We start from the raw sequence: 9,301 nt of genomic DNA on the forward strand, positions 1-9,301 counted from the left end.
CTTTATTGATGATTGTCAGGTAGTTTACTATGGTACTTGTGTTGTTAAAATAGATTAGTCATGTCAGAGATATGAAAACACTTCATATGTTGAAGTGTTCTTCAACAGTCTCAATGTGCTCAGCTCTGGCTGAGAGGAGCAAAGTTGTTTAGTGCAACGTACCATTCAGCTCCAGCATCCACACAACCATACTACCTTAAAAGATTTAAGTGGCATAGAAAATGAGTTCATTACAGACACTATTTCATAATAGACTCTCTTTGAGATTACTGTACAGATATTTCTAGGATAGTGGTGGAAATAAAGACGCTTATGCAGATTTGTCCTTCATTAGTCCGATTCCTGCTGGCTGCAGCAGAATATAGTAATAAGAGATTATTCTAATGCAGAGAGTATCTCAGTCATTTCATTTGCCATGGAGCTTTTGCTCTGTTGTATTTCAATCACCTGTCATGGAATATAGCATACAGAGATTAAGATAATGTACTCTGTTGTTAGGAATGTCGATTGTATTATTGCTGATATGCATGCATGTGCCTCCCATGATATTTATCATACATGTCAACATATTACGTAACACCATTAAAAACGTGTATGCAAAAAATCTCCTGATCTTCATCAACAGATGGAGTTGCCTATTTGTAATGAAAAAGAAAGCTAGGCAAACTTGTGATATGATTAAAAGCTCCGTACAGATACTGAAAGGACCATATGGTTCGACTGTCTTCACTGTGTCCTGAGAATAAGTAGTAAGGTTGAACCTCAGATTGAAAGGTTGCTTAAACACGACCTAACATGACATGACAGCTTAGTAAATGTAACCTATCAGAGTTTGCTGATGTGGTTCTTTACATCCATAATGTGTGCACTTTATAGGAATTTAAAGAAGTTGTTGATAACACTACATGTGGCAATCCATCTCCCCCAAATCATCTGCCCCCTCAAGTGGTTGCCAATTTGTGCGCTAGCTAACGTTGCTAACCTTTACATTGTAAAGGCCCTTAAAGGTCCCATACGATGTCCCAAGTTGTTGGGATTTTCATTCATTATTGCACCTCAGTATTGACAGGAGATGCACTTTAAATACAATATTTTAGACAATCAAGACAAAGTTTGTGCTGAGTGCAATTATTTTGATCACTCTGCACACAGATTTCAATTCAAAGCATAGAAGAGGTTATAGTATACTGCCCTTGCTGCTAGAAAATCTTTTAGCTCCAGTTTTCCATTTTATTGAGTGAATTAATAGTTTCCATGTTCTTCGGCGCCATCAAGCTTGTGCCTTGGTTGTTTTTCTACCACCATCTAATGCACAACAAAAAAGCACCACTACCCTCACCACTTAACTAACCCGCTGCCTTCCTGTTCGCTTGCTTCCACTCTTACGCTTTGATTTTGTGTGTCCACTGGAGTAAACCTTACGCTTAAACTAATGGCTTTACCCACTCGAACAATGGGGTCAGCAGCTGCCTAAATACATCACAATTACTCCTTATTCAATTAGTGCACTTTGAGTCTGCTGCACTGGGCAAGGCCAAACACACACATAAATACACACATAAACACACACACAGAGACACACAGGCTAGCACCAGGAACATTGAATTGGCCTTACATAAGCACATGAGCAACCGGCCACCAACATAGAAACAAAAACACAGATACACAAACATAGGCCACACACATAAGCAGACAAATGAAAGGAACCCCAACCACACAAACAATTGACCCTCATCTGCCTGGTGTTTCACAATGAAGATGGACTATGCTCTTAATGGCTACATACATCATACCTTCTCAAAAACGTAGGCTAAAGATGTAGGCAGCCTGTTTGGCTGCTAACTTACATACTTTGTTCATTTGTAATGTTCCAGAAGTAAGGCTTTTGAGATGAATGTTACCTAATATGTTAGCAAATGTAAAGCTATCATGGGTCATGTTAGCTAGAGTAGGTGGATTGTAAACTTATTACTACCGCAGCTAGTGTGCTACATAGCTGGCATGCTGATGACTGCAGAACATAAACACATATTTTTATCCACTACTTCTGCTCTTGTGTGTTTGGTTTTGAAAAGGCTAGAAAAAAGACATCTCTATCCAACTCGTATTACAGCCCCCGCCACGCTGCTTCACCATGAAATCCAAAGCTTCTCAGGCCTCCCGTGCCTCGTAACAGTTGCCAACCTATACTGAAGAATTGCTGTTCAGTGAAGGGGTTTAGCCGACAGTCAATTCCAATCCTTCCACTAGTTCATATCGAGCCTCGAGTCATTTTGCACATGCATGTGTTTATTGCATCAAGGCTGAGAAATCTTTCTTTAACCTGCCTCCACGCCTCCAGCACTATGTTCCTTCCATGACTGAATTGGACTTAATGGATGAAATCAAACCAATGAAAGGCAGATAGAGCCAGCTGGATGATGTATGGGAGTACATGAGCTGCCAGGAATACGAGATGATCACCGCCAAGGTCAGTCTGATAACAATGGAACACACACACACGCTTAAACCCTTAACCACAAATGCAAATGCATGTTTAATGCACACACACACAAGCACAAGTATACACCAGATGTATATTCAGACACACATGCATCTCTTGACTATTGATTTTAGATCCAATACTCAAACACACTCAAAGGTATTATGTGTTTGACTGGGAAGGAAAGGGAAGCAGTAAAAGATAAAAAGAGAAAGAGACGGAGGAAGATGTGTAATCGGAGATCTCGGTGGTGAGGGCCTAACAGTGGCACTTTAAGAGCCTGATTCATGGTGATGCTGTGTAATATCTGGTCTGAAACACTATTTCCACACCATTACATCACAGCATTGTTTTTCAAAACCCACCAGAGTGCATCCATCACTGGTTATCTGATATCGTGTTCACAAGACAATTTCTATGTCACAGCATTACTACCACTATCCCTCAAAATGCATATATGTGCATGATCGATACTGACAAGTATCTGATGGGAAATGGTTTCTCAGCTCATTGTTTCATGAAGGATCAAGGATTGTTGGTGCCATCATTGAACCAGGATGAAAATAGAAGGGAGCTATGTCAGCTGCATTACACCCTATCCTTAACCCGTGTAAGCTATTCTTCAGTACAGACAGAAGGGTATATGTCATAGAGGGCAGGGGAAGAATGAATGCAAAATCATTTTCCACCCCACTAGCAGCTGAACCAATCCTGTCTTTTCCCCAGTCGGATACCCAGGTGGCAGCACAAATCTCTCATTAGCATGTACAGTTCCTGCACAGGACCTGAAGCTCCTCTTTGACAAGACTGAGCTGCCTATCCCTCCAGGGAACGCTTCTCCTGTCCATGACCTCGCCATTACCCCTGAGAACTCAGTGGTGTTCCTGGTTGGAACTGCAAGGAACCCAGGTGAATCTATTTTTAAAATGTAGCACTCTTTTAAAGGTATGGTAAGGTAAGGTAACGGTATGGATTTTGACATTTCACTTGAAAACTACCACTGTGCTCTCAGCAACACTAACAAGATGTAGCCAAAAAGTATGAGTTCTTTTTGATACATTCGGATTGAAAGCGAAACCTCGAGGTGATGTGAATGTATGTAAGGTCAATGTAAAAACATGAATTGATCAGTCTTTCTGAGTCGTCACACACATACTTGAGTGTGTTTTGTGAAAGCAATCGTCTGTACTGTAAGAGGAACATCTTCATCGGCTGAAAACACAGGCAGCAAAAAGACACTGCAGTGTTAAAATTTGTGAGAACTCGGAAAGTTGAGAACCTAGCCCACCTTCAAACGGGTACGTATTGTGCAAAATGAGTTTCAAAACATGCGTAGGAGGAGGGAGGAAATATTGGGATATAACAAAATCAAGGAGTGTGGCATTAAGTAATAGTTCACATCTGATTTAACCCATAATCCTCAGTATTTTTGTCTCTGTGGTAGCTCATGCTCTGAATACAAACAAAGCTTCAAGGTTTGCTTAGAAATGTAGTGCCAAACAGCCTGTAAGCGAGGTCTCAGTGCGAGCTCTCATACACCCAAACAAACCTTCCAAGGGTTAAAAATGACTACTGCAAACCAGAAAGGTGTGAAAAATGCCTTAAGAGGTGTTAGCTGTACAGTACAGCAGTGTCTTTCATAACTCACGCTGAACAAGCCAAAGCTTTCTTGTCTTGTGAGTTTCTTTGCCGTGGTATGTGTTCGTCCTCTAAGAGGCCAGACGTGTTTGATGTTGATAAAATGACACCTTTTATTTCACCCTGCCATCCAAACTGCCACAGCGCATGGATACATTCCCCTGCCGCAGGCTTCAAGAAGAGGGTGAGACACGTTCCATTTCAGTACAAAAAAAAACATCCTATTAATCTACCCTGTTTTTAAAAATACACTTTATTCTCCTAGGCATTTACACTGGGGAAAGAACTAAGCAGACTCGATGTTTTCAATTTTCTCACACATACAGATTGAAACACAAACATGAAGATATTTTGATTTTAACAATCAGGTCCAACTGAGACCAAAACTGCCAAATACACTTCCTGTCTCAGTCTATCTCTCTCTCTCTCTCACACACACACACACACACACACACACACACACAGAGAGAGAGCAGACGTCCACGTGCACCCACACATTCACGCCCTCACAGAATCTCAGGGTATATTTGAACTTGGATAGTATTAGGAGGAATACTGAACGGACTATTTGGAGAGGACAGACCACATATTCAAGCTCAACTGATATTTTATGTTTGGCGCCGATGCCATTACAGATATTAGGAAATAAAAAATTTGATATAGATATATCAGCTATTATACACACATTTTTTGCAATGGTCCCTCAAATGTGGTTATCAAACATTTGTGACAATGGAGGCAGGATATTTTATAGTTTAACAGTAAGGAGGTTGGGTTTTCACCCACGTACGATTGCTGGTTGGTTAGTTGGTTCATTTGTAAAAATTTGAAAAAACTACTGAACTGATTTCCATGAAACTTGGATGGAGGATGGGTCTCAGCCCAGAATACCAAATTAACTTTTGGTGCGCTGCCAGATAAAGGAACATATCCAGGATTTTTTTCTTACCTTCTTTAAGGGTCCAATTTGAAAGAAAGTTGATTTTTGAGTTTTATTCATAACTTGTCAAATACTGACACTTTGTAATTGTAGGTCGGGTTGACTGCCATCCCAAAGCATCAGTATTTGATGAGTTGGGACTTCTTGCAAACTGGACCGTTAACAATGCGAGATGTTGCGAGGTGTCTGGTATCTATGAGTGAGAACAATTTCATGTGGATGCAAATAAAGATCCAGATCCATTATTTGACACTGAATTGGGCTTGAGTGAACTGAAGAGGAATGTTGGACCTTGGTGGAGGTATGCGCTCTACTGTGGGCCATTCTAGTTTTTACTGAAATGACACCATTTCACTGAAACAGTAAAATTACTGAGAATAATAATTATAATGTATCCCACGCATCTTATTTTGCACTCTAATAAAAGAATTTTCAAATTTCTCGGTTGATATTGGCATATCTGTTATTGGCCAAAATTGGCCAATTATATCCAAATTCGCTTTGAATTGGTAATGTATCAACGTAAATGGCAAACGGTCTTAACAGTTTGTTGACCTGTAAATGACTTCAAGCAGTAACAGACTGTTTTCTTTGGTCTTCCCATATATTCTACATTTGGTAAAAATACTGTCAGTGTGTAAGTGTGTTCAAACTATTCTACACTGTTTGAAGCCCATGTGGGAACAGATTGAGTGTATACTTATTATAAAAACTAAGTAATAGATGATAGCCATAATCAGCATGAATATTTTATAGTCAGGATTTGCTGTAGTTCTCAAGCAAACATACTAGGGTTAAGGAAAAGTCAATCGTGAAATTTATAAGAATATGACACAATATGAAACTCTGATGTCAAAGAAAGTTGACTGGAAAGAAGATCAGAAAAAATACTAAAAGACCGGCAGGAATCAAGATGCTCTGAAAGGATTTATTTTCATAATGGGCTCTCAAGGGTGAAAAAACTATTAATCATGAATTGGGAAGGGGCAATGAATATTTTATTTAAACAGTCTAAATTGGGTCAAGCTGATTTATATTAGATTATAGAAGAGACTGACAGTGACAGTAATGGACTGAAATGCAGTGTATGGGAAAGAAAGATCACATGAGACTGACGGAGACAGAAAAAAAGACAGGAACAAGAGAAGCTCTGGACATTTGAGTGTCCAGAAGACATTAGGCAAACTTTTGAAATGTCATCAAATAGCATCGTAGCTAATGAAAGGAGTCTTGGCACTACTTTAAAACATTATAAGTAATTACACGTCATGAATTATTTACCTGAAGTTTGTAGTGTAATTGTATATTCATATACACTAAAACAATATCATTTGATTTAATTTGTCGCTTTGGGGCAGCGGTTTAAGCTGTGAACACGACACTGACATTATACCCCCCTTATAAAGATGATAATAACTTGTTAGCTACACAACCAGCAGAGACAGCAACATTAGGAGTTGTGTTTCTGGCCTTTGATAAATGTAAGTCCTTTCCCTTTTTCTTTTTGGGAAATATCTGACTACTTAGCTAGAAATGCTCCACTATGTTCAGAAGCTAGTTGCTAATTGTATCTGCCTGCCTTTAAAAAGTAAGGCTGCAGGTTGGACAGCTAAACAATCAGCTGAAATGTACAGTAAAGCTCCAGCTGTAGATTCAGGTGATAATTATCTGCAAGTTCATCACTGCGAGCAATGCTTGTCACATTACATTTCACATTGTCATTTCATACATTGTTATTATGAAGAATATTGCTTATTGCTGCTTTAAATCTAAAGCTTGATATGTGCACTGAGTAAAACCTGAAACATTCCTAAATCTGCACCAAGTTTAGGCAGGTTTAGTTTAGTAACTTAAAACATGCTCTATGATACATTTCTCAGGCGATCTACCTCGATAAAGAAGTCTTTATTTGTTGTATTTCTTTATTTTTCCACCATTTCTGCTGTTGTGAAACATAACAGCAACCAGTTTAACTTGCACTTCTTCTTCTGTGATTGGTCAATTTGGGAAGAGTGACACTAAATTGCTTGCAAGTTGCTGCACCAATATAAAGGTAAGTGCTGTGAAGAAGGCACCTAATGGAAGCCTTTGGTTGTGAAAGGTTGACTTTCACTGAATGGAGCGTTTTCCTCTTTCATAACTGTAACAGCTGAAAGCTGTGAGATATCAACTTTTTTTTTTGACAAATGTAAAAGTTATTTGAAAATTGTATAAGAAGCTGCTTATTTCTAGGAGCTACATAATCTCATTAAAGCTTTTATTGTTTTAACGTATTTGTATTTGTTCAGTTACATGTACTGGTAGGCTGTAGTTTACGTAATCCCAATTTGCACACTCATTCATTAATTCATTAGTAATCTCATTTCCTCTCCTAGTGGCTGTTTGGAAGCCTTGTAGTATCTACTAACAGACTGTAGCATCATAACTCGCCTCCACTCTGCACTGTGTGGAGAGCTTAACATCTGACACTGTGTGACACCCTTTGAGTAACAAACCTACAGCGTACATCATTGTCAATATGCGTGTTTAAAGTCCTAATTAATGAGCTATTTGTGTGTGTTATGTTAGCCTGCAAATGTCTCTGTTTTGCCAATAAAGCACATTTGATTTGAATGGATGGAGACAGAGAGCAGGAGAGAGAGATAGCTCGAGAGAGGTGGGAGGATGACAAACAGTTTCCATCATCATCCTTGAGGCAAGAAGAGGCTGCAAGCTTACATAAGGATACGCACACACATGCATCTACACACACATACACAAAGACCTCGTTTTTGTTTGTTTATATGCAGATTAGTAAATGGGGTTGGCCTATGGAGCAAGGCATTGTGGGAGGCCATGGCAAACATATTATGGCATTAGCTTGTAATGACACATTGTTCCTGTACGTGTGTGTGCTCGTGTGTGATGTCTGAAAATAGCCACACACAAAATGGGGCATATAGAAGCATGAATGTCTTTGTCTCTCTCATGGCCATGCCCATATATAAATATATATATATATATATATATATTATTGAGCCAATACATATCTCATCTCATTTTCTACTGTATTGGCGGCAGAGACAGAAGGAATGTGTGAGGGAGAGAGAGATTGTAGTTAAAATGATAACCAAGAATCGGTCATCTTTTCATCTCCCAAACAATAAAGAGTAAAATGGTTAAATTCTCGCTGGGTAACCAAAGCGTGGCGCATCTCACTGAAAGGATATTTCTTACAGGAAGAGCTGCCTTTCCTTCCAAAATGTTCGCCCACCCTACTGCTTTCCCCTCACATGTCAACTATTGACTTTTTCTGTGTCGGTGCAGAAGCAATCGAACAGCTAGAGTCTCCAACACGCATGCGAGACAATCCCCAACAGCCCCCGTAGTTCTGAATGTTACCTTGAATGTCAATTGCTTGAATGTTCTATTTTTGTCAAACTGGATTTCCACTTGAAAGAGGATCCAACCAGACATTAAATTTGCACAGAGGAGTCCACACCAATTCATCTTGAATTCTGAAATTCAAATCAAAACTGTAACAACACACTGTACTATGTACTTTATAATACATAGACTCAAATTAACTGTAACTTTGATTGGAAAATATAATGAGCTACCATTCAGGTATATCTGTGAACACGTGCTGCTAATGTCTTTAACATCAATATCCCTGTATGCCATATATTCATATTCCTTGTCTGTATGTTGCACTGTTATGTTCTTGCTAATGACAGCTATTAACGATCTTTGTAGGAGATGTTCCATGCAATTAGTAAACAGCCCCATTTTAGCCAATCACAATAATCATTGACTTTTTGAAAACAGCACCATTACTGTCTCCAGTTATTACATTCAACAGAGGACAGACAGGCTGCTGTCAGATTGTTATTTTATTGCTATGATGACTCATTGCAACAACTCTGTACTTGCTAATTAACAGATACTTTGCTCATTCTTTGCAATGCTACGGTAGAGTACCACCAATATGCCGCGATTAATGAAACTAAAATTAGTAGAGGCCCTTTTCTTTGTTTTCTACAGTATATGTTATGGCTTACACGCTGTTTAGTAGTTTTCCAGATATGAATAATATTCAGTTGGCTTTAAAAAATGTAACATTTTAGTGAACCAGTTACAGGGAGAGAGCCTGGGATGAGAGAAAAAAACAACAACATCCAAACAACCAACCAACCAACCAAACAAACAAACAAACAAAAATCCTCTTCAGTTTTTATAAGTATATATGTTGCATTGAAATA

This window comes from Pagrus major, chromosome 16 (genome assembly GCF_040436345.1).
Source record: "Pagrus major chromosome 16, Pma_NU_1.0".
Lineage (NCBI taxonomy): Eukaryota > Metazoa > Chordata > Actinopteri > Spariformes > Sparidae > Pagrus > Pagrus major.